Source organism: Hemicordylus capensis, chromosome 2 (assembly GCF_027244095.1).
Source record: "Hemicordylus capensis ecotype Gifberg chromosome 2, rHemCap1.1.pri, whole genome shotgun sequence".
NCBI lineage: Eukaryota > Metazoa > Chordata > Lepidosauria > Squamata > Cordylidae > Hemicordylus > Hemicordylus capensis.
Window position 1 is genome coordinate 135,878,228 of NC_069658.1, and position 24,994 is coordinate 135,903,221.

At 46.0% G+C, this 24,994-nt stretch overlaps 1 long non-coding RNA gene across 1 annotated transcript in view; it reads left to right on the forward strand.

Annotated features, from left to right (window-relative positions):
• The window catches only part of LOC128347972 (uncharacterized), a 108,496-nt gene that overhangs the window by 25,952 nt on the left and 57,550 nt on the right, over positions 1–24,994 (forward strand). Inside the window, exon 2 of the long non-coding RNA XR_008317856.1 lies at positions 17,007–17,065. This is a non-coding gene — a long non-coding RNA (uncharacterized LOC128347972). The remainder of the gene's footprint in view (positions 1–17,006; positions 17,066–24,994) is intronic.

Genomic DNA, 24,994 nt, shown 5'->3' on the forward strand with positions numbered 1-24,994 from the left:
CTTTGTGCATTGTGCTATGCCAAGGGTAATCATGTGAACCATCTTGAAATTTGCCAAGAGCAATCATATTTAGAAGGTCCTAGGAAACAACACATAGATAGCAGTACCTACATATTTGGGGGGTACACCATATTCCCACAATTAGTTGCTGAAACTCTTTGCATGCTATCTCTTAACATATTTCTTGAAACTGAAGGGCACCAACTCTGCCTCTAGATGACCGCAACCTGTCAATCTAGACAGAAATAGGATTGTTTTGAAAACACCAAAAGGGAAACAGCCCCATCTGAGTCAGTAAACAAGTGCCAGATATGGACCCCAAGAACAGTAGACACCTAGACCAAATAATGTGAGAGCTTTCGGGAGGGGGAACCGGAGTTGCTGATATCAGTCTGGGGACACAGAGGGACATGATATGACTGTTTTGTGGATGACTCCACAATTAATTTGATGTCTGAACTGGAGGTGTCCAACAACTCCTCTTATGCGATTCGACTGGATCGGTTTCAGTTTGTGACTCCTGAGGTTGTGGATAAGTTGCTTGGAATGGTGTGGCCTACCACTTGGAGGCACTGTTTTACAGTGGTTCCACTCCTACCTTTTGGACAGATTCCAGATGGTGTCGATTGGAGATTGTTGCTCTTCAAAATCTGAGCTTAAGTATGGTGTCCCTCAAGGCTCCATTCTCTCTCCAATGATCTTTAACATCTACACGAAACCGCTGGGAGAGATCATCAGGTGATTCGGAGCCGAGTGTTACCAGAGTGCTGATGACACCCAGATCTACTTCTCCATATTAACTTCTTCAGGAGGTAGCACATCCTCCCTAAATGCCTTCCTGGAAGCAGTAATGGGCTGGATGAGGGAGAATCAACTGAAGCTGAATCCAGATAAGTTGAAGGTACTTATTGTGCGGGATCAGAACTCCAGAAATGATTTTGATCTACCTATTCTATATGGGGTCACACTTCCCCCAAAGGAACAGGTTCACAGTCTGGGAGTACTTCTGGATCCACATCTCTCCCTGGTTTCTCAGGTTGAGGCAGTTGCCAGGGGTGCTTTCTATCAGCTCCGGCTGATATGCCAGCTGAGCCCGTTTCTCGAGATCAGTGACCTCAAAACAGTGGTACATTTGTTGGTAACCTCCAGACTGGATTTCTGTAATGCACTCTACGTGAGGCTGCCTTTGTATGTAGTCTGGAAACTTCAGTTGGTTCAGAACGCGTCAGCCACGTTAGTCTCTGGGTCATCTCGGAGAGACCACATTACTCCTTTGCTGATGGAGCTACACTGGCTGCCAATAGGTAGGGATGTGCAGACTGGTCTGGCGGTACGGCAGTTCGGTCTAGGGGTTCGGGATCGAACCGAACTACCCCCCGGTCCTGTCAGACCGGAATCGGACCTCCAGGTCTGGTCCGGCAGGTCCGTGATTTTTTTTTTAAATTAAGTGAATAAAGTACCTTTAGCCCCTTTGAGGGGCTTGCTGAGGCCGTGTGGGGTGGGTGGGTGTCTGCGCAGGTTCCCTCTCTCCCCGCTGGCCTTCTTCATTGCTGCAGTTGGGTAAGTAAATCCTTTTCGGGCCACCGTAAGAGCTAACGGCTGCCATTTTGGCAGCCGCCATGCATGCGCAAATGCCCTCTGCGGCTGTTCGCTCTTACAGTGGCCTGAGAGGGCCGAAAAGGAATTACTTACCTGGCCGCAGCAGTGATTAAGAAGGCCGCTGGTGGGAGGGAACCCGCAAGGAACACACACACACCCCCGCGGCCTCAGAAAGCCCCGAAGGGACTAAAGGTACTTTATTCACTTTTTAAATTTTTTAAAAAAATGTTTGCGAACCAGTCCGGGTCCGGACATGACCGGGGGCGGGGGGGGGTTTCGATGAAGGGCTGGACCAAACTGGCCCAGTTCTTTTCGAGGCCAGTCCAGCCTCGAACCGAACCGGGCAAGACGGTTCCATGCACACCCCTACCAATAGGTTCCCAGGCAAAATACAAAGTGCTAGTTATAACTTATAAAGCCCTAAATGGTTTAAGCCCTGGGTATTTAAGAGAGCGTCTTCTTCACTACGAGCTCCACTGCCCATTAAGGTCATCTGAGGAGGCCCATCTCCAGTTACTGCCAACTCGTCTGGTGGCTACACATAGACAGACCTTCTCGGTCGCTGCCCCGGGATTGTGGAATGCGCTCCCTACTAAGATATGATCCTCTCCATCTCTGGCAATTTTTAAAAAACATCTGAAAACCCATCTTTTCAACCAAGCTTTCTGAGTTTTAAAAAATTTGTTGGTTTTAATTTTATGATTGATTGTAAATTGTTGGATTGTTTTAACTTTTTATATGTGTTTTAATTGTTTTATGTTAACCACCCAGAGACGAAGGTTTGGGTGGTATATAAATGTGATAAATAAAAAAATAAATAAAAAGGAATGCATGCTCTCACTCATGGGAGGGGTAGCATGTAGCCCCTAACTCATGCCTAGCAGATTTTCTGGAATTCCCCTGGTCTCTAATATTGGAGGGACTTCCCTCCCTGCATATTTGATTGCTCTACCAAGCCACATGGACAAGTGGAAGCCTCCGTGTGCACTCAAAACCTTCACTCCTCAAACAGACGCTGGCCTACAGACTCAGTAATTATACTTGCAGATGTGCCTTCAGCTCAGCATCTTCTAAACTAACATCCCTGCCCAATCCCCCCACTTGTCCTATGGATCTCTTTTCCTTCCCCTTCTGCTCCCCAGAAATGTCTCTGTCAGCTTTTCTCCCCATCTCTCTGTCTCAGCTCACTCACTGGCCTGAGGCCAGAATGAGCACCTCCTCCCTCCTCTGCTCACTCCTCTTCACTCATTCCCCTCCCCCTCCTTTTCTCATGCCTGGACTGGTTCCTATCCCTCTCTTCTCTACATCTCCCTGCTTGACTGTCAAATGTGTCTTAGCGAAGGAACAGCTGTTAGATAACAAACACACACAGAGGGTTCAATACTAGAGAGAGATAAAATGATTCAACTACTATGCATTCATAGTGAAGGGAAATGATTTTAACTGTTACTGAAAACACTACACTACATTTGAGAAAGACACCCAATTGATTGATTTTGCTTGTGTGCTCAACTGCTTAGATGAAACAATTTGCCTTAATAAAACTTATTAAACTACAGTTTTGTGTAACATCTCTTCTCTTCCTCACTCCCGATTGCTCCATGACCTCAGAACCAAACAAGGGGTAGCCTCTGTTGGCTAAGTTGGGAGGGGCTGTGTGCTCCCCCTCTCTGTTGCAGGGAGGGCTCTGCAGCCTGCTCGCAACAAAGAAAGAGGCTTGCCTTTAATGTACAGAGCCTGCAGCAGCAGGTGGGTGCATGGGGGGGGCGGAGGCGGCAACCCGACTGCCATCTCCCTTTGACAAGGAAGATGTGCAGAGGCACCTTGCAGAGCTGGCAGCGGCCCTGGAAGGGAGGCAGCAGTGACTTGACCATCTGGTGCCTGCCAACCCCCTGCAGCCATTGGCTGCTTCTTTTAAGAAGAGGCATGGAGGTGCCTTTGAACCACGGGAGCAGTTAGACTGCAGAGCTGGCAGAGGTGGGGATGTGGCGACTGGACCCACCATCCTTCCCTGCAGACAGCCTGGCCAGCCGCTCACATCAAACTGACATCAGGCTACCTGTATCTAAGCCTTTAAATGGCCTCTGCGCAGGTGCGGGGAGACCATTTAAAGGGATAGCCCAGTGTTATTTGAGCTATAACACTGGTATTTTTGTGCAAAAACACCAGTGTTCTAGTGAAAAAAATACTGGACTATCCCCTTGAATGCCCCCCCCCCCCATGTGAGGAATTGAAACATTTTGCACATCCTTAACCACAACCATTATGGTAAGATCTGAAGGTCGTCAATTTGCAAAATGTATGTTCTCCTGCGCCTAAGGCTCATTGTTGAAATCCATCCAGGAATTCCACCTTTCCATTACAGAAACATGCGGGGGGGGGGGTGTTGGACAAGACTCCTCCAGTTCCATGGTTCTATATGCAGACCATCCCCACCACCAGTCGTTTTTTACTTCCCTCAAGTCATTGGCTTCACCCAATGAAATTTCACTTTAGGCAAAATGTCAGTGGCAACTCTATTTACAAAAAACATTTTCTAAGTAAAGATTCTTTTAAAGATATTAAACTCTTGTAAAGATATTAGTTTTTGCATTATGAAATATGGAAACACAGTACTATTTTGTAAAGGACATAGGGCAAGAAGGGGGCCACCCCATGGCCTTTTTCGATGGTGGTATTTTGCCTCACTTTGCTTTTTGAGGCTGCAAGGCCTGGGGGGATCTGATTGGCTGAGCCAGGAGAGGGAGAGGTTTCAGCGGCTGTTTGGCCAATCTGACTGCTTCTCAGCTCATTCACACTCCTTCAGGCTTCCCCTCCCACCCTCCCTGGACACATAATGGGCATTGCCAGTCTTGGGGGCTGAGTAGGGATTTTTGGCTCTCCTACTGATTGGCTGTTTTGGAAGGTTTTTGTACCTACTTCATTCTGTTATTCCAATTTTAGTAAGTAATTTAGGTCACAACTTGGCAGGTGCAGTGCAGGCTGGGTTTGGGTGTAGTGGGTGTTTCCATTGATGAGCAGCCTTGGGCTGGTTTAAAAGATGGAGTGGTCAATTGGTTCCTCAGAGGCTTTGCAGCACAGGACTATGATTTTCACACCTGCTCCAGGGGCTTCACAAAGGCTGAGCGGCTTGTGTGGGGTGAAGTCCTTAAAGAGGCGCTGACCCTTTGGGTTGGCAAAGCTGAGGAGGACTCAGCGGTGCTCTGATTCATACTCTGACCCAGGGTATGCCACCCATGGTGAGGCTCAAGGAAGGATGTATTAGGTCTGACTGCCTGCCTGAGTTAGGCTCACACTGCAGATGGTGGAGTTTACCTTCAATCCAGTGCTTTAAATTGGCAGTGTTCTAATAAAGTTGGGCCCTTTCATCCACTATGGCGTTTTTCTTGGCCTCATAGCTTCAGGTGTGGGGCAAACACAGATTATACAAGCAACAAGTATACGCTGGTACAAATCATCAGTCAGAAATTATCTGGAGCAGTCAAGCTAAGCACCAACACAATCATTTTATGCTGCATACCAATAAACACAGAACTTTAATTCATTTTGCATTTTGAAGCTTAGTTCTCATTGAAGTGATAAGCTTGGGTTTGTGCTGTACTGTTTCAGACTTCAGCTGAAGGGTTGACATGCTCTTCTACTCAAAAATGCATATTGAAAAATAAATGTTGGAGGGTAGTATTCTAGCCAAGGCAGCTTTCTGACATGCTCATTTTCTGCATGGAAGGCAGTGGTGCACCTAGGTGATTTTGGCACCTGGACCTGAAGGCTTCAGAGCCCCCTCCGCAGCAAGGTCCCCCTTAAAACCTTTTAACAATATATATATAGAAGAAACCTGCATTTGGGGGGCCTCCAAATGTCCTAGAGGGCCTCCCCAGAAGCCTGCCTCTGCCCTACCACCAGCCCACCATGCTGATCTTCGCCATTGTAGCCACCATGTAGCACCAACGTGTGGCGGGTCTGCAGGCTCAGCCAAGAGCAGGGCCACAGCCACCAGGACCCAAACCGGCTCTGTGAGAGAGCAAAGTAATCCCCCCGAGCATCCCAAAAGGGTGGGCTGAGGGATGCCCTTCCTTGGTGCCCATGGTCCCTCCTGCTAGGAATGTGCATAAAACCGGTTCTCCCGGTTCGGTTCGGATCCGAACCGGGTCCGAACCGGACCAGGGTGGTTCGGTTTTGGTTTTGCCGAACCACCCCCCCGGTTTGGTTCGGATCCGAACCGGTTCGGATCTGAACCGAACCGGTTCGGATCTCAAAAAATAGCTGGTTTGAAAGGGGACCTTGTGTTCTACCTGCCACCCAAATTTCAAGTCGATTGGACCTTCCTCTGATTTTTTACAATTTTTTTAAAAAAATTTCAATTTTTGCCCATAACTCCCTATGTGGAGCACTTAGGGGCAAAAAGCTGGGGTGGGTGGTAGCCACCAATGGGTGTCCTCCACCCCAACAATCCCAAGGCAATTGGTTGCTCCTAGTATTATTGGTGAATTTTTGGAAAAAAAAATTCCCATTGACTAGAATGGGGGTTTGGGGCTGCCCCAGACCCGGCTCTGTGGGGCAGCATCACGACCAAAGTGGGTCCGGGGCCATGGCAAAAATGGCCTCAGTCCTTCTCAGCAATCCCCGGAGAGATAGGAGTGATGGTTTTTTTTAATTAAGATTTTCTAAGGCATTAAATAATATCTAATTGGAAAGAATAGAATGTGTGTCACTGGGTGAAAGGTGATAAAAAGCCACATAGAGAGACAGTTATTCATTTAATGCCTTAGGAAATCCTAATAAAAAAACCATCACTCCTATCTCTCCGGGGATTGCCGGGAGGGACTGAGGCCATTTTTGCCATGGCCCCAGACCCACTTTGGGGGTGCTGCCACCCCACAGAGGCGGGTCCGGGGCTGCCCCCCAAAAAATCCCAATCTAGCCAATGGGATATTTTCTCTTCTTTTCAAGAAATCCACCAACAATGCTAGGGGCACCCATCAATTGCCACCCCAGCCTTTTTGCCCCTCTCTCTGGGCGCCCTAACACTCAACACCTAGTACCTACCACCTACCCAAGCAAGATGACACTCAGAGAGACAACACACCAACTCTCTGATCTAACAAAAAGGCCACTGCTGCTGCTGCCTGCCAGCAGTGGAGCAGCACACTAAGCACACACACAGAGAAGAAGCAGGAGGCAGAGTGTGGATTCTATGATAGCATATTAGAGTGGATTGATGGTGTCTCATTGAAAATCTCATTTGCTATCATAGAATCCACACTCAATACTAGGGATGTGCAAAAAATTTCGGGCACAGAACGATCTGTGCCCGAAACGAACAATTTCGGGTGATTCGGGGCCGAACCGAATCACCCCCGATGTCCCCCAATATTTTTCGGGCACGAGCCGAATCACCCGAATTTCGGGCATGAAAAATTCGGGTGATTCAGTTCACGGTTTATTTTTGGTGAATTTTTAAAGTTTTAGTGACTTTGGGGCAGTTCGGGGGCATAGCATGGGATCTGGGCAAAAGGAGTGGGGTGGGGTGGTAGTGCCTAATGGGTGCAGGCTACCACCCCAATTTCAGGGGGATTGGGCCAAGGGCTGATTTTTGGTAAATTTCTGAAAATTTCATGTCTTTGGGGCAGATTGGGGCATATTGGGGCAGAAAGTGGGGCCTGGGGCAGAATAGTGGGGTGGGGTGGTAGTGCCTAATGGGTGGAGGCTACCACCCCAATTTCAGGGGGTTTGGACAAAGGGATGATTTTTTGAGAATTTTTGAAGTTTTAGTGACTTTGGGGCAGTTTGGGGGCAGAAAGTGGATCTGACCCAAAATAGTGGGGTGGGGTGGTAGTGCCTAATGGGTGGAGGCTACCACCCCCATTTCAGGGGGATTGGGCAGAGGGCTGATTTTTTGAGAATTTTTGAAGTTTGGGTGTCTTTGGGGCAGATTGGGGGCAGAAAGTGGATCTGCCCCAAAGGAGTGGGGTGGGCTGGTAGATAGTGCCTAATGGGTGGAGGCTACCACCCATCCCCAATTTAAGAGTGATTGGGCAGAGGGGTGAATTATGGTGAATTTATTTGTATGAGGTTTGTCTTCATAAGGTGAAGTGTGCTAAATTGATTACTTCCTCATATTCATAGTAAGTGTGAAAAAGTGAAAGTGGGGTCATGAGAGTTGTTTAATTGAAAAATATCTCATTTGCTATGATAGAATGAGAATTCACACCTCAGAAGTTTTTTCTGAGGTGTGAATTCTCATTCTATCATAGCAAATGAGATTTTTTTCAATTAAACAACTCTCATGACCCCACTTTCACTTTTTCACACTTTCCTTTACTATGAATAATATGAGGAAGTAATCAATTTAGCACACTTCACCTTATGAAGACAAACCTCATACAAATAAATTCACCATAATTCACCCCTCTGCCCAATCACTCTTAAATTGGGGATGAGTGGTAGCCTCCACCCATTAGGCACTATCTACCAGCCCACCCCACTCCTTTGGGGCAGATCCACTTTCTGCCCCCAATCTGCCCCAAAGACACCCAAACTTCAAAAATTCTCAAAAAAATCAGCCCTCTGCCCAATCCCCCTGAAATGGGGGTGGTAGCCTGCACCCATGAGGCACTACCACCCCACCCCACTATTTTGGGTCAGATCCACTTTCTGCCCCCAAATTGCCCCAAAGTCACTAAAACTTCAAAAATTCTCAAAAAATCATCCCTTTGTCCAAACCCCCTGAAATTGGGGTGGTAGCCTCCACCCATTAGGCACTACCACTCCACCCCACTATTCTGCCCCAGGCCCCACTTTCTGCCCCAATATGCCCCAATCTGCCCCAAAGACATGAAATTTTCAGAAATTTACCAAAAATCAGCCCTTGGCCCAATCCCCCTGAAATTGGGGTGGTAGCCTGCACCCATTAGGCACTACCACTCCACCCCACTCCTTTTGCCCAGATCCCATTCTATTCCCCCAAACTGCCCCAAAGTCACTAAAACTTTAAAAATTCACCAAAAATCAGGATTTTGCCCAATCCCCCTGAAATTGGGGTGATAGACTCTACCCATTGGGCACTACCACCCCACCCCAAAATTTTGCCCCTGGGCCCCTTTTTACCCCCCAAATCGATTCGGATTCAGATTAAATCCGAATCCGAACCGAATCAAGGGTGATTCGGGTGACCCAGATTTGGGCACAAAACAGAACAGGGGTGATTCGGTTCGGGTCCGAGCCAAATCACCCGAAATCCTGAATTGCACACCCCTACTCAATACCTCAGAAACAAGAGAACCCTGTACCCATGGGGGTGCCCCTACCAGAGATCTCTGTACCCCATGGGTTAGAAACCCATGGGGGTGGTTGGCACCCTATGTGCACTACACCACCACTTGCTCTGGGCCACCCCAGCACCCCCATGTGCACTTATAGGGCTGCTGAAAGCTCCATTATAACTTATTATGAGGAAAAACCTTAAAGACGCGTAAACTTCAAAAATCACTTAAAAATCACCTCTTTGCCCAATTCCTTTCAAATAATTCTGATAGATTCCTTGCCCACCCTAGGAACTACCACCCACCACACTGCACTCTACGACACCCCTTTCCCCCCGACGTGAAGCTGCAATCCTAATTATTCTCTATGAGGAATTCAAAAATACTTAACAATTCACCAATAATCAGAGGAGTATCCAATTGCCTTGAGATTTTTTGGGTGGTAGGCACCCATGCCTGTCTACCACCCACCCTGCTTTTGTGCTCCTAAGTCCTCCACAACAGGGTATATGGACTGGTTCGGGTCCCATTATACTCAATGAGGAAAATAATTAAAAATATTTCAAATATTCATTAAAAATCATAGGGGTGTCTGATTGCTTCAGGGTTTGCATGGTTGTTGGCACCCATGAGTGCTCCACAATAAGAAATAATGGCCTGGTTCGGGTCCCATTATATCCTATGAGAAAAAAATAAAAATATTTTTCAAAAATTCATAAAAAATCATACGAGTGTCCGATTGCTTTGGGGTTTGGGCAACAGGTACCCCTGGGTGCCAGCTACCATCTGACCAATTTTCAGCTTTCTGAACCGATCCGAACCGGTCCGAACCGGTTCGAAATGAACCACCCCCAGTTCGGTTCGGATTCGAACCGAACCGGGGGTGGTTCGGTTCGATCCGAACCTCCGAACCGGAACCGGTTCGGACCCGAACCGGTTCGGATCCGAACCGGTTCGCACATCCCTACCTCCTGCTGCTCCAGCCCCATTGGGCCATTTACCCATTAGGAGGAGGAAGAGGAGGCTCTCCTTTCAGCATTCCTCCCACAGAGCCTGCTTGGGTCCACTCTTGTATGCTATATGGTCCATGCAGCAGTAGCACGTAGCACAACCCACCACTCTGCTGATCCTGAAAGAGGACTCCGAGCAAGGCTTCCGTGCACACTGGCTCACCATCCCCGTGCAAGGATGCAGACTCCAAAGCATCGTGCTGATGAGCAGAAAATGCCCAGCAGCAGCTTTGCTCTGGAAGCACGAGTACCTCACACTTCTCAAGGGCAGGCCCACCACGACAGGGGAGGCCTGCTTGGATCACCACCACCCCCTGGCTGCACACGTGGTGGCTAACAGCAATGATTAGTGGGGAGGGGCAGTGGCAATGGCAGCATGGGCACAGGGTGGTGGCAGTAGGCCCCCCAGGACATCTGGAAGTCCCCCTGGAGACAGGAGGCCTTGGACTGGCACCCCAAGAAGGAGGCCCCCTCAGAGGCTAGGGATTGGTTGGCCCAGGCAATTGCCTGGACAGGGAGGGAGGAGCAAGTAGGAGGGGAGAACAATTGCCCTGACTGCAGGGCTCTATTTAAGGAACAGGCAGCTGAGGATGAGGAAGTCAGTTGGGATGGACGCTGCATGGTCTGGGCGGCTCCTGGGGATGAGTGTAGACCTTCCCTCTCATTGACGGGTGTAGGAGGATAAGGGTGAAGGACAACCCTCTCCACACCAACTCTGAGGCATCTCCTGGACCTGAGATCCCTGACAGAACTGACTTTATGCCCCTTCTGCGAGGCAGCCAGAGGCAAAACAGGACAGGAATACCTGCAGTCTTAAACTGTAGCATAGGTGTATTATAATCTCAGAGAGGACTAATTATGAATAAGCATTGCTTAGGATCCATGGAAACCCAACTCTGCTGCCCAGAACTTCACTTATGGTCATTGTCTGCTCATTAATCATCTAATCATTTCCTTGGATTTGCATGATTTAACAGAAGATGCCCAATTAATGCATCTAACCCTCTTGAATGATAAGAAAGGCATTTACTACTTTTCCCCCAGTGAGAACTCTTACTTTCTTGTCTATGTAAAATACTTAGTTTTGCCAGGATAATTCTGAGTGCTCCAGTGGTTCATCATTAATGGTTCTTCCATTAATACAGAGGCAGACTCTCTGGCCAGACAAAAGGATTTTTGACACTAGCATATTAAAAATTCTATCTCTCTATCTATCTAATAAATATATTAGTGCTGTGGTGAAACCGCTTCTACTGCTCTGGTTTCACTTGACACTGAAACAGAGCTGTGTGAAAATGTGTTTAACACTCATCTTTGAGCAGAGGCACACTTCGTTAATGCAAAAGGGACTCCCCTTCAGTACTCAAAGCATTTCTTCTCATAGAAGAGAACAGGAAAGCCCTATGGGTCAGATCTGTCTATCTCTGCTACCCTTAACGAAGCTCAAATTAATGGTGCTCAAAATCTGATTCCAAGATCTGTCCCTTGAGTTGTATTATCTAATTAGGAGCCCAGTCTTGTGTAAATATAATTAGGGTTATTTTCCCCAGAAGGCATGAGTGTAGAATCCTATCTAACCCTTTGATTTGATGACTTTATGATCTTGGGTTGCAACTAGTTTTATAGGAGGGGCACTTTGAGAAAGGAGTGAGGGGGCTGAGCCTCACTCAGAAAATATTGCCAGAAACTCTTTTGCTACAGCCACCACTAGGGGTGTGCACGGAACAGATTCCAGCAGTTCAGTTAAAATTCAAGTCAAATTCAAACCGGACCATGAACCGGATTGAGTCAGATTGCCCTCTGGTTTGGTCTGAGTGTTGAACCGAGCTGAACTGGTATGGAAACGTTTTGATTCATCTCAAGGGGGCATTCTTGTAAAGGGGAATCCAGTGAGGAGCAAAGGGAAGAATCCTGCCTGCCTTTTTTTAAAAAAACCCTCCTAATAGGAATAGTAGGAGGGCACCAGAAGACCCATGCAGTGAGCGATGGCATGGCTCCTCCGAACTCTCTGGACGAGGACTGATGCTCTAGCATGGCCTGGTTCCAGCATTTGTGCATGCATGGATGCCATTTGTGTGACCTCCATGCATGTGCTGGAGGACCGGGCCCAGTCTGGAGAGCTTGGAGGAGCTGCACCAATGCCTTGGACAATAAGGTGCCCTCTTGCTGCCCTATTAAGAGATTTTTAAAAGCAGGCAGCCTCACTGGATTCTCCTTTACAAGCATGTTCCCTTGAACTGCCAAACCGGTTCCAAACCAGTTCCATTAGAACTTGGGCTGTTTCAGCTCAAAATTGGCCTGGCACCCATTTGGGGGACCCTGGTCTGCTTCGTGTCTGAACTGGTTGACCCTGGCCAGTTCTATTCGAAACAAAATTGAATAGAACCAGTTTTGCACACCCGTGGCCACCACTACCTCCAGAAGTAGAGGAGAGCTGGTCTGAGAGGAGAGCTCCTGAGAGGAGAGCTGGTCTGAGGAGAGGAGAACTGGTCTTGTGGTAGCAAGCATGACTTTTCCCCTTAGTTAAGCAGGGTCTGCTCTGGTTGCATCTGAATGGGAGACTTGATCTGTGATCACTATAAGATATTCCCTGCTCTTGGAAGAGCAGAAGGTTCCAAGTTCCCTCTGTAGCATCTCCAAGTTAGGGCTGAGAGAGATTCTTGCCTGCAACCTTGGAGAAGCCGCTGCCAGTCTGTGTAGACAATACTGAGCTAGATGGACCAATGGTCTGAATCAGTATAAGGCAGCTTCCTATGTTCCTATGAAGCCTCTCCTGCTTTTGGATGGTAAACTGGAAAAGGCCAATTAATATTCCTTAGGTGGTCAGATTTCCCTTTGGGGCCTCCAGTTGCAAAGCCAGATTTCACAGTCTGTCAGAATAGTTGTATGCCAGCTTCACTAAAACATAATATAGAACAGTGTCACCATTCTTTGAGCAAAAAGGAAAGGAATCTCAAAAGTCAGAGACAGTTTTTGCCATTTCCCTTTTTTGAAAATTTAAGATATTTTTAATATTCTCCCAATCCTTCTTAGTACCCTGCTCTTCTTCTATCCATTCAGCTTAGTATTGTAGAACTTTCAGTGTTAACATTTCTTCAGCATTTTAGTCAATCTTTGCTTTCTAAGCCTGCCTATCTTTTTCCTAAATCCAAACTTACTATTCACATAATCATGTTTTTATATTCAATAGCTTATGAAAGATCAGGATTCAAATAGAGAACATGAAAGGAAGGACAGCTTAGGGCTACAATCGTATACATATCTAAGCAATGTATTTGGGAGAATTGCAAATCTTGCGCTTAAAGCAAAATCCAGAAACTGGGGCTCCCTCAGGTGCAACCTCTGGGGAATTTCAAGAGAAGCCAAAAGAGATTCGCTAAGAATGATAACATGTCTTGAAAGGGTAGGGTGATCTTCATACCATGAAATGGACAGGCTGTCACATTGGCTTAGGAATGCTTTAGGGATGTGCAATTGGATTTGCACACAAATCGATTCGTGCCAAATTGTGAGTGATTCATGGATTCGACCATGAATCGAATAGCCCCTTAAACCGCCCAGAGATGTAAGTTTTGGGTGGCAAGGTTTTTGTATTTAAATGTATTAATACATTTGGAAATGTATTAATAAATAATAAATGGAGGGGCTGATTATTTGAGGTTGAATTGAATCAGCCCCAGAGTGGCTTGAATTAATTTGCATGATGTGAGCGGCCTTGAGCCGATGTGAGTGGTGGGCTTCCCCCCCTTGCATTGGATTTCTGGCACTGGCTTCCAATTGGCTTGAGATCTCCTTGCTTCTTGACTGGCTTGTTATCATACCCCATTGGCTGGTGGGAGGGGGAACACTTTTGGAGATAATTCATAATTGTTGTAATTAAAGTTGTAATGTGTGTGGGTTTGTCTGGAGATGGGGAGCCAGGGAGTGCCTTCGTTGAAGGTAGGGCAGCTATTCCGGTGGTGTTGGGTAATAGAAGAAGAAATGCTGGCAGGTCAGCGGGCTGTTCCAAGGGAAGGGTGGTCAGAAATCTAATAGCTGTCCCCCTTTCCAGCTGTCCTGCCAGCTCTTTGACCTCGGGGAGCACTGCCAACATCCCATATAACCTTACCTTGCTCCTCTGCAATGCCAGGTCAGTCCAAAATAAATCAGAACTCATCCATGATTTGATCATGGATGAAGGGGCCAACCTGATGTGTATTACTGAGACTTGGTTGGGGGAGGCTAGTGGTCCAGTTTGGTCCCAGATTCTCCCGCCAGGATATTCTGTAGAGGAGCAGGTGAGGGGACATGGGAGGGGAGGTGGAGTGGCTGTGGTCTATAAGGATAACATCTCCTTTACCAGGGTCCCTGTTAGGGTATCGGACCATATTGAATGTGTGTACTTGAGTTTGGGGACCAGGGATAGATTGGGACTTCTGTTGGTGTACCGATCGCCCCGCTGCACAGCGGAATCCCTTACTGAGCTCACGGACTTGGTCGTGGAACTCACGTTGGAGTCTCCCAGACTTTTGGTGCTGGGGGACTTCAATGTTCATTTTGGGACCAATTTGTCCGGGGTAGCTCAGGAGTTCATAGCGGCCATAACAACTATGGGCCTATCCCAAGCGGTCTCTGGATCCACGCATATTGCAGGTTACACGCTTGATTTGGTCTTTTATTCTGATCAGGGTGGTGTTCCGTGGGTGGGGACTCCTACGATCTCCCCGTTGTTATGGACGGACATCCATCTGGTTAAGGTTGGACTTACAACCACTTTCCACTTTCGCAGGGGCGAGGGGCCTATTAGAATGGTCTGCCCGAAAAGGTTACTGGATCCGGTACGATTCCAAGAAGCCTTGGAGGGATTTAATGTTGGCTCTGATGGTGATCCTGTTGATGCCCTGGTTGAGAACTGGAACAACTTGCTCACCAGGGCAGTAGACACGATTGCTCCTAAGCGTCCTCTCTGACCTGCTTCAAAATTGGCCCCTTGGTATATGGAAGATCTACGGGGGCTGAAGCGGCAAGGTAGGCGACTGGAGCGCAAGTGGAGAAAAACCCGACTCGAATCCGACAGATTACGACATGGAGCACATTTAAAGATCTATGCTCAGGCAATACGTGCGGCAAAGAAGTGGTTCTTTTCTGCCCGTATTGCCTCTGCGAGTTCACGTCCAGCAGAGTTGTTCAGGGTTGTGAGGGGACTAGTATCTGCTCCCTCTTCCTTGAACCAGAATTTGGAGGCATCAGTTACCCGCTGTGGTGTGTTTAATGAATTTTTCGCAGACAAAATCTCTCGGATTCGGGCCGACCTAGATGGAGACTCCAGAATTAATTTGATGTCTGAACTGGAGGAGTCCAACAACTCCTCTTATACGATTCAACTGGATCAATTTCAGTTTGTGACTCCTGATGATGTGGACAAGCTGCTTGGAGTGGTGAGGCCTACCACTTGTCCTCTTGATCCTTGTCCAACATGGCTTGTTCTATCTAGCAGGGAGGCTGTTGTAGGCAGCCTGGTAGAAATCATAAATGCTTCTCTGAGGGAGGGCAGAAAGCCTCCTTGTCTTAAAGAGGAAATTATTAAACCTCTTCTAAAGAAGCCTGCATTAGATTCCTCGGGGTTGAGCAATTATAGGCCTGTCTCCAACCTCCCATGATTGGGCAAGGTAATTGAGAGGGTGGTGGCATCTCAGCTCCAAATGGTCTTGGAGGAAACTGATTATCTAGACCCATTTTAAACTGGTTTTTGGGCGGGCTATGGGGTGGAGACTGCCTTGGTCGGCCTGATGGATGATCTCCAATTGGCAATTGACAGAGGAAGTGTGACTCTGTTGGTCCTCTTGGATCTCTCGGCGACTTTCGATACTATTGACCATAGTATCCTTCTGGAACGTCTGAGGGGGTTGGGGGTGGGAGGCACTGTTCTACAGTGGTTCCTCTCCTACCTCTCGGACAGATTCCAGATGGTGTCGATTGGAGATTGTTGCTCTTCAAAATCTGAGCTTAAGTATGGTGTCCCTCAAGGCTCCATACTCTCTCCAATGCTTTTTAACATCTACAGGAAACCACTGGGAGAGATCATCAGGGGATTTGGAGCTGGGTGTTACCAGTATGCTGATGACACCCAGATCTACTTCTCCATGTCAACTTCTTCAGGAGCTGGCATATCCTCCCAAAATCCCTGCTTGGAAGCAGTAATGGGCTGGATGATGGAGAATAAAATGAAGCATAATCCAGATAAGACAGAGAAACTTATTGTGCGGGGTCAGAACTCTAGAGATGATCTTGATCTTCCTGTTCTAGATGGGGTCACACTTCCCCAAAATGAACAGGTTTGCAGTCTGGGAGTACTTCTGGATCAACATCTCCCCTTGGTTTCTCAGGTTGAGGCGGTGGCCAGGGGTGCCTTCTATCAGCTCCGGCTGATACGCCAGCTGCACCCGTTTCTCGAGATCAATGACCTCAAAACAGTGGTACATTTGTTGGTAACCTCCAGACTAGACTTCTGTAATGCGCTCTACATGGGGCTGCTTTTGTACGTAGTCCGGAAACTTCAGTTGGTTCAGAATGCGGCAGCTAGATTGGTCTCTGGGTCATCTCAGAGAGACCACATTACTCCTTTGTTGATGGAGTTACACTGGCTGCCAATAGGTTTCCGGGCAAAATACAAAGTGCTAGTTATAACTTATAAAGCCCTAAATGGCTTAGGCCCTGGGTATTTAAGAGAGCGTCTTCTTCGCTATGAGCCCCACCGGCCGTTGAGGTCACTTGAGGAGGTCCGTCTCCAGTTGCCACCAACTCGTTTGGTGGCTACACAGAGACGGGCCTTCTTGGCTGCTGCCCCGAGATTGTGGAATGCACTCCCTGCTGAGATACGATCCTCCCCATCTCTGGCAATTTTCAGAAAACACCTGAAAACACATCTCTTCAACCAGGCTTTCTCAGCATTTTAAAACTTGTTTTTAAATTGTTCTGATTATTTAATTGTTGTTTTATGATGTTTTTAATTGTTAATCATTGTTTTATGCTTTATAATTTTTGTTTTAATTATTAACTGATTTTAATGTAAACCGCCCTGAGCTTTTTGGAAGGGCAGTATAAAAGTTTTAATAATAAACAAACAAACAAACAAACAAATCATGTCTTTTCCTAGGGAATGGGAAGCAGAGAGACAGCTCTTATGAAGAAGAGGATACATTATGTCAGGAGGAAGTAAGTAGGAAGGAACTAAGCTTTGATGTTATGGTTTTCGTTTCTTAGTACCACTGAGTATAATGCTGTGCTACCTATTGCTGCTATAACTGTTTACTTTTGATGGATCTCAGATTGACAAAGGCAGAACTTGGGTGCCTTCCTTCCTTCTTTGAGTTGGGGTTTTGTCTGTTTGTGAGATGGTGTTGTGTTGAGAAATGGACAGTAGCAGCCCAGCTCAGCGCTCTCTCTCTCTCTCTCTCTCTCTCTCTCTCTCTCTCTCTCTCTCTGATATTTCTTGATGATTGCTGTGATGAGCTCCATGTCTGGCCTTGAGAGTAACTTGTCCTGCACTCACTGCTCTGCTCTGCATTCTGCATTGTAAGGTGTTGTCACTCAATCAAAATATAGCTGAAGATGTTGCTGTAGTTGAGCTTATAAGTATGCTTGCTAGTTGCTAGGGGTGCTGCTGTGCTGTGGCAGCTGTTGCAAGTAGGACAGAGTCATAATTGTGTGTGAGGGAGCAACTTGCGCCAATGATGTTACTGCAGTGCAGGCACTGTGGCTGGCTGTGGATTCTGTGTCAGATATTATTTTTTTGGCCATCCTTGGACTGTGTGTTTGGCAAAATCTGTTCTGTGTTGGGAGGGACTGTGTGTGCTTCTGTTCTGCAGTGTGTTTAAAGGCAAGGTTGCAGATTTTGTGCACTGTACTCTGCTTTTTTTGTCCATAAGGAACAATGGGGAACTTGAATTACCCCACTGTTCCCCATGGGTAGTTCCTGGGGACACCAAAGTGGGCTGAGTGGTACAGCATGAAGGGTGCTACCTACCACCCAACTGACAAAAGAAATGGAAAAGTGGGTGGTTTTTTTAAAACTAAACTTTCCCCCAAGACCCATAGGATCCTGTGGGCATCTAGGTTAAAAAGAAATTTAAAATTGCCCACTTGTCCCTCCCTCCCTTCTTTCTTTCTTTCTTTCTTTCTTTCTTTCTTTCTTTCTTTCTTTCTTTCTTTTGAGTGGTAGCATGAATCGTAATTTTTTGATTCAATTTGTCAAACCGGCCAGAAATGACTGGCTGGTTCAGTGACCCCTGCTAACTTGGCAAAGAGGCATCTTTTTAACATGGTGATTCTCTTTATTTAGCAGGGGGAGAGTAACTGGGCCTATCCACCCCCAGAACAGTATCTCCAGTGACTGTTGCTGGTGTCTATTTTATGTTTCTTTTTTAGATTGTGAGCCCTTTGGGAACAGGGTTCCATCTTTTATTATTACATTTATATCCCACTCTTCCTCCAAGGAGCCCAGAGTGGTGTACTACATACTTAAGTTTCTCTTTCACAACAACCCTGTGAAGTAGGCTAGGCTGAGAGAGAAGTGACTGGCCGAGAGTCACCCAGCTAGCATCATGGCTGAATGGGAATTTGAACCCGGGTCTCCCCGGTCCTATTCCGGCACTATGTAAATCGCCCTGAGCTATTTTGGAAGGACGATATAGAAATCGAATAAATAATAATAATAAATAATATTTGAGTTTTTGTGATTCAATTCAAGGTCTAATTGAATTACAAAAATTTATTTGTGCACACCCCTAGAATGCTTCTGAAATTCTCTTCAGAGAAATGTTTCCTTTTTTAAAAGAAAAGAATATTTTCAAATTATTCTGTCTTGTTTCCAGATTAGAAATCCTCCATTGTCCTGTTCCTTTTGTTTTTTGAGGTTGTATGGAGCGCTGCATTCTTATTTTAAGAAGTGCAAAAAAATAAAATAAAAGATCTTGATGAGGTCATAGAACAGACACATCAAGACTGCTCTCTGGCAGAGTTTTGCAGTCTCTCATCAATACACAGGTGTACATCAGTAACATGGGTGAGGGAGATGCAAGCAAACTGAAGAAACTGCTCACCCTTCTCCCCCCATCACTGTGCAACCAATGGCAGGGGGTTGATGGCATTGCACGCAGGAAGCCAGAATGGAAGGACATGGCTCAAACTTGTATCTTTGCTCCTCTTCATTATTTGGCTTCACAGCAGGTAAAATTGTTGCTGATTTGAGCTGAGATCTGAGGCCTAGCTGAGGTGCCACTGCCAGCTGGGGTTCATTGGCTGACAAGAACATGTAGGAAGCTTGCACACCTTAATTGCCCTGTTTTTCAGTGGCTATTTCTTGGTCTTTAGGACCTCTCTGGTGAGACTCTTTTGAAGAAGAAAGAAGGAGGGTCTGTTGTAGGGATTTGGTAAGGCTGCTGGGTTAGCCAAATCTGAGACTGTCTGCATACAAGGCATGTGGTCCATTGAGCTACAGTCTTCTCAACATTAGTTCTGGATAATAGCTGTAGAGGCAAATGGGACATGGCTCTGCAGCTCTACTTGCAGCTCCACCTCACAGGTTGCAGTGGTAGCTTCTTTACTATATGCCTCTGCTTGCAGCTCTAGGCGGAGATTTCCATACGCTATATTTTCAAAGCTCCGTGAACCAAAACAAAACTATATTTAAAACAACTGACACAACATTATGGGGAATTTAATTAAATACAGTACAGCTCACTAGTCCTGATGTTATCTTTAAATGGCATAAGGAGAGATTTAGTATATTTAAAACATAACTTTTCTTACCCATTTGGGAAGCTTAGTTGTGCTGATCCATCACTCCAACATTCTTTGGCAAGCTGAGGGCATAGCCCAGCCAAAGTTAAGAGCTTTCAGGTCACGCTGGTTTCATTGGAGAGACATTAGGACAGGCTGAACTTTCCCATAGAAATGAGCAGAACTTTAAAAGAGTTTAATAATGGACATTGCTGGATTGGGCACTATGTTTTGTGTGTGTGGAAGTTACACAACACAAGGTCCTGCTCACATATTCCTACTATGCAATAGCCCTCTTCTACCAGCACAGAAAAAGAACTGTTTTTGTCTAGTAAATCTGAAAAGACTTTCAGAATTCTAGACATTTTCACAAGCTTACATTGTAAAACAATGACTCAACTCATTTGTTAGATAGCTCAACTTTCACCAGTGAAAGAAGGGCAGGTCATCGTACAATTGGTGAATTCTATATTTGGATCAACGCCTTCTCTATGTAATGGCCATGCAAAACTTATTGCCTGTAATCAATGTAATTGAATGTCTTTTCTAATATTCCTTAATCGCATTCTCAGGCAATACTTTCTTGGTCTGCTTACATTGGATAGAACGATTGACCTCAGAGAGCATTTAATGAACACCAGTAAGCTCAAAATGTTTTCACACGTAAATTATATTCTTGCAAAATAATCCTTTTATTTACTTAGCACGTCTCTTAAAAAAAAATCATTCTATAGAAAAAGGTAGCAGCTATCTGGCCAGATTCAACTGTAGCCTCTTTGAATAATGAATTTGGTTGCCAGGTTGCAATCCAGAAATTTGCCTTGTATCTTTCAATTCCCTGAAGCATCAGAGACAAGGAAGTCATGAATTCCCTTCCCAGGTCCTGTTGTCCACTTCTCCCCATTGGCTGTACCCTTGAAACCAGATTTGTTATAGCAAAGAGCGGGCTTGGAAGAGGAAGGACAGCAAGATTTGAGAAAGAAAAGACAGGAGAAGCCATGGCTGCCTTGCCTCCTGAGGCAGTGGAAGATTTAAAAGGGTAGATGACAGACCTCTGGCTTGTAATCCATCTAGAACCCCAGAGGCAGATCCAGGATGAAACTACAGGAGGTGCAACAGGAATACCCACCCATCCCCATATAAAAATATCGGGGCTTGGATTTTCTCTCTCGTGTCAAACTTAAATCTGGTGGTGGGCCAGATTGGATTCCAATGAACCTCTGTGGAACAGCACATAGTTTTAGGCCACTTTCTGCCACCTTGCACCCACCTCGCACCACTTTCTGTCTTCCTTTCCCCCCACTTCTCTCATTCTCTTTGTTTTCCGCTCCAGCCCCTTGTCCTGCCATTTAAATTGTTGAAGATGGAGTTCCAATGCATTGACATTTTGCACCAACTATCCTAATGACCACTAGGGGCATTGGGAGCAGAGATAGTGAGTACGGGTCTCCTTACCTTTCCCTGCTTTATCTCTGCTTCATGACCCTTGATAGGTCTCCTCAGGCATTTCCTGTGAGTCAAATTCCCTTCCTTTCCTCTTAGAGAACAGATGAAAACATCTCTCTCTTCCTACCTATTCATTATGTAGTTCTATAGATTAGGGTTAGGTCTTTCCTATCCAAAGTGTACTTCACCAATAAATCTACTTAGTATTTAGTTCTACAAGAATCTCCATGTGTCTTTTCTTAACAGCTGGAACAACTAAACTCTGCATTCTACTCTGTAACTGGAGTGGGCAGCTTCTTTAGTGCTCTGCTAATTAACTGGCAGATAAAAATTACAACACACTCAGAGGAATATTGAATCTTAAAAAAAAATTTTTTAGAAGAAATTCTGAACAACATACCTGCCGATACCAGATTTTTGCATGCATAATCCTGCCACTCTCCCCTCTTCCTCTCTCCATTACAGAGGTGTTGCTAGGTACTTAAAAGATCCAGGGCTTGGGCTGACAGGGCCTGCCTGGGGCCCACAGCCTCTGCACATTTTGATAATTAAACCCTTTCATGCTCTCTAAAGGTATCCAACATTCTCCTCCCCACTAGTTTACTTCACCACTAAGAATTAATCTCCTTTTTCTCCTGCAGTCAATACCCACACACTGTTTAGAACCAGTGTAGTGTAGTGATTAGAGTGTTAAGCCTAGGACTGGGGGACTTGGCATTCCCCAGTCAGTCATGAAACCCACTGCAGGGCTTTCAGCCTCTCTCTCTCTCTCTCTCCTCCAAACCTGCTTCACAGGATTGTTGTGAGGATAAAAGTGGAGAGAAGATCATATACACTACCCTGAACTCTTTGTTTGGAGGAAGAACAGGATATGTGACATAATAAAATATATGTGTTGATAACATATACATATTTATATTGACTTTTAGCAACATGTAGGGATGTGCAAAAGATTTCGGGCACAGAACGATCTGTGCCCGAAACGAACAATTTTGGGTGATTCGGGGCCGAACCGAATCACCCCTGATCTCCCCCGATATTTTTCGGGCACGAGCCGAATCACCCGAATTTCGGGCACAAAAAATTCGGGTGATTCGGTTCACGGTTGATTTTTGGTGAATTTTTAAAGTTTTAGTGACTTTGGGGCAGTTCGGGGGCATAGCATGGGATCTGGGCAAAAGGAGTGGGGTGGGGTGGTAGTGCCTAATGGGTACAGGCTACCACCCCAATTTCAGGGGGATTGGGCAAAGGGCTGATTTTTGGTAAATTTCTGAAAATTTCATGTCTTTGGGGCAGATTGGGGCATATTGGGGCAGAAAGTGGGGCCTGGGGCAGAATAGTGGGGTGGGGTGGTAGTGCCTAATGGTTGGAGGCTACCACCCCCATTTCAGGGGGTTTGGACAAAGGGGTGATTTTTTCAGAATTTTTCAAGTTTTAGTGACTTTGGGGCATTTTGGGGCAGAAAGTGGATCTGCCCCAAAAGAGTGGGGTGGGGTGGTAGTGTCTAATGGGTGGAGGCTACCACCCCAATTTCAGGGGGATTGGGCAGAGGGCTGATTTTTTGAGAATTTTTGAAGTTTAGGTGTCTTTGGGGCAGATTGGGGGCAGAAAGTGGATCTGCCCCAAAGGAGTGGGGTGGGCTGGTAGATAGTGCCTAATGGCTGGAGGCTACCACCCATCACCAATTTAAGAGTGATTGGGCAGAGGGGTGAATTTTGATGAATTTATTTGTATGAGGTTTGTCTTCATAAGTTGAAGTGTGCTAAATTGATTACTTCCTCATATTATTCATAGTAAAGGAAAGTGTGAAAAAGGGAAAGTGGGGTCATGAGAGTTGTTTAATTGAAAAATAGCTCATTTGCTATGATAGGATGAGAATTCACACCTCAGAAAAAACTTCTGAGGTGTAAATTCTCATTCTATCATAGCAAATGAGATTTTTTTCAATTAAACAACTCTCATGACCCCACTTTCACTTTTTCACACTTTCCTTTACTATGAATAATATGAGGAAGTAATCAATTTAGCACACTTCAACTTATGAAGACAAACCTCATACAAATAAATTCACCATAATTCACCCCTCTGCCCAATCACTCTTAAATTGGGGATGGGTGGTAGCCTCCACCCATTAGGCACTATCTACCAGCCCACCCCACTCCTTTGGGGCAGATCCACTTTCTGCCCCAATCTGCCCCAAAGTCACCCAAACTTCAAAAATTCTCAAAAAATCAGCCCTCTGCCCAATCCCCCTGAAATTGGTGTGGTAGCCTCCACCCATTAGGCACTACCACCCCACCCCACTATTCTGCCCCAGGCCCCACTTTCTGCCCCAATATGCCCCAATCTGCTCCAAAGACATGAAATTTTCAGAAATTTACCAAAAATCAGCCCTTTGCCCAATCCCCCTGAAATTGGGGTGGTAGCCTGCACCCATTAGGTACTACCACCCCACCCCACTCATTTTGCCCAGATCCCATGCTATGCCCCAGAACTGCCCCAAAGTCACTAAAACTTTAAAAATTCACCAAAAATCAGGATTTTGCCCAATCCCCCTGAAATTGGGGTGGTATACTCTACCCATTGGGCACTACCACCCCACCCCAAAATTCTGCCCCTGGGCCCCTTTTTACCCCCCCGAATCGATTCGGATTCGGATTCAGGTTAAATCCGAATCCGAACCGAATCAAGGGTGATTCGGGTGACCCAGATTCGGGCACAAAACAGAACAGGGGTGATTCAGTTCGGGTCCGAGCCGAATCACCCAAAATCCCGAATTGCACACCCCTAGCAACATGCACTCCAATGCTCAACATGTAAATTCAGAACCAAACTCAAACAGCTCTTTTACACCTATCACAGCAGCAAGCAGCCCAGTTTGCATTTTTTTAAGCAAAAAGCATAAACTACAGTTTATGTCTATACACTACAGTGTATATACAGTGTGTATAGTGTTTGTCTATACACTACAGAAAAAAAGGCTGCCAATCTGATTTCAAACAGGACAGCACAATGTCATATATGGTTACCCCAATTTCCTAGGATTTAAAGACAACCAAACATTTCATTGGCAAGCGAATGAAATGATCTGATTTGCAGAGGAGCACCTAGGTAATTTTGGAGCCTGGACCTAGAGGCCTTTGGAGGCCCCCTTCCCCTGAAAATTAAGCATAATTATGCTCCGCTGGGTGACCACACCACCCAAGACAAACTAAAAAGGATTTGGGGCCCCCCTGGGGCTGTGGAGACCCTGGACTTGGGCCCCCGAAGTCCAGGGGTAAGAGCACCTCTGCTGATTTGCAAAGCCTTATTTTGAAGCAAGTGTATAAAAATAGACTTTTGGTGGTGGAGGAAACTTAATGTTCACTTTAGCAATCTGTGAACCTACTTTCAAAAAGTTGGGGCATTTTAGTTCATTACAAGCTTATTAAAAAGACAGTATGTGTTATTTATATATGAGCTGTTTTTACTAGCACAAAGCAAAATAAACTAGTGATGATTATAAGGAGAAACATGTTGAGAAAGAACCATTTCCTCATATTTTGCTATTATTATTATTGTTGTTGTTGTTATTGTTATTGTTAATTCGATTTCTATACCGCCCTTCTAAAAAATGGCTCAGGGCGGTTTACACAGAGAAATAATAAAAATAAATAAGATGGCTCCCTGTTTCCAAAGGGCGCACATTCTAAAAACAAACAAACACGATAGACACCAGCAGCAATCACTGGAGGTACTGTGCTGGGGGTGGATAGGGCCAGTTACTCTCCTCCTGCTAACTAAAGAGAATCACCACGGCAAAAGGTGCCTCTTTGCCCATTTAGCAGGGGATTTAAGCCTTGTTGCTCAAAAAGCAGCATATAAATATATTTAATTGAGTGTGTGTGGTGTGTGTGTGTGGCGAGAGAGAGAGAGAGA